The 867-nt window shown below is 50.5% G+C and overlaps 1 non-coding gene across 1 annotated transcript; it reads left to right on the plus strand.

Annotated features, from left to right (window-relative positions):
* Positions 1–238: 238 nt before the first annotated feature.
* TRNAK-UUU (transfer RNA lysine (anticodon UUU)) lies at positions 239–311 on the plus strand. Its single transcript has one exon. It is a non-coding gene; the product is annotated as a tRNA-Lys (tRNA).
* Positions 312–867: the final 556 nt, after the last annotated feature.

Genomic DNA, 867 nt, shown 5'->3' on the forward strand with positions numbered 1-867 from the left:
CCGTAATCGCCGATCGCCGATGCTGCGCGCTCCGAAAAACCGTTCGCGAGCCGAAACGCGAGCGGGCGAACAAGCCAAGCATGTGAGTCAATCAAGCGTCGCGCGGCCGAAGGAGTGAACTGCGTTGAACTCCTTTCCGACGGGACTTTCTCATAGGAACCTTCCTATTCCGCCACTGCAGAAGACGCGCAAACGACACTTCAACGAGGAAAATTTGACGCAAAATGCTTCGTGCACAGCCCGGGTAGCTCAGTCGGTAGAGCATTGGACTTTTAATCCAAGGGTCCAGGGTTCAAGTCCCTGCTCGGGCGACAATTTTTATTGACACAAGTTTACATCATTGTTTCAAGTTCCATGGGAATAAAACGGTTATTGTGTTCGCGCACAAGCCAAAAAGTGTTTTAATTATTGTTGTAGAAAATCCAACAATTAGTTACAACCGGTCGGGCAAAGTGTGCATGCACATGTTTTGATGAGTTTATTCAGAACGCCGCTGCCGGCCGCGGAGCCGCACAAAAAGCGGCCCGACCCTTCTCCTCATTAGCAGCGACGAGGAGCATATTTCGTGCGTCCGTCAGTGCGCTCAAAGTAAATTATAAAACAATTACGTCCGGCAGCGCGGCGAAAAACTAGAAAACACATGTGCTCAAACTTTTTCCAACTACGCGCAACGCACTCGCGCCGTACCCTCGTCTCGCCGCCGCCGCTTCAAGTATTCCTTTTTTATACGTTGGAATTCTAACATTTGCCCCGCGGACGTTTTTTCCCGATTAGATTTATTTTCGCACACGTTCTCGTCGGCGTGTTTGTTTGCGCGCGTGTCGAGGTATTAGAGAAATCCGCCGCTGCGGGAATCTAGGCGGTTTT

The sequence above is a fragment of the Atheta coriaria genome, unplaced genomic scaffold (genome assembly GCF_025399875.1).
Source record: "Atheta coriaria isolate IRGN ID8LTWV9N9 unplaced genomic scaffold, Caltech_Dcor_3.1 hic_scaffold_1_pilon, whole genome shotgun sequence".
In the NCBI taxonomy this organism is placed as follows: domain Eukaryota; kingdom Metazoa; phylum Arthropoda; class Insecta; order Coleoptera; family Staphylinidae; genus Dalotia; species Dalotia coriaria.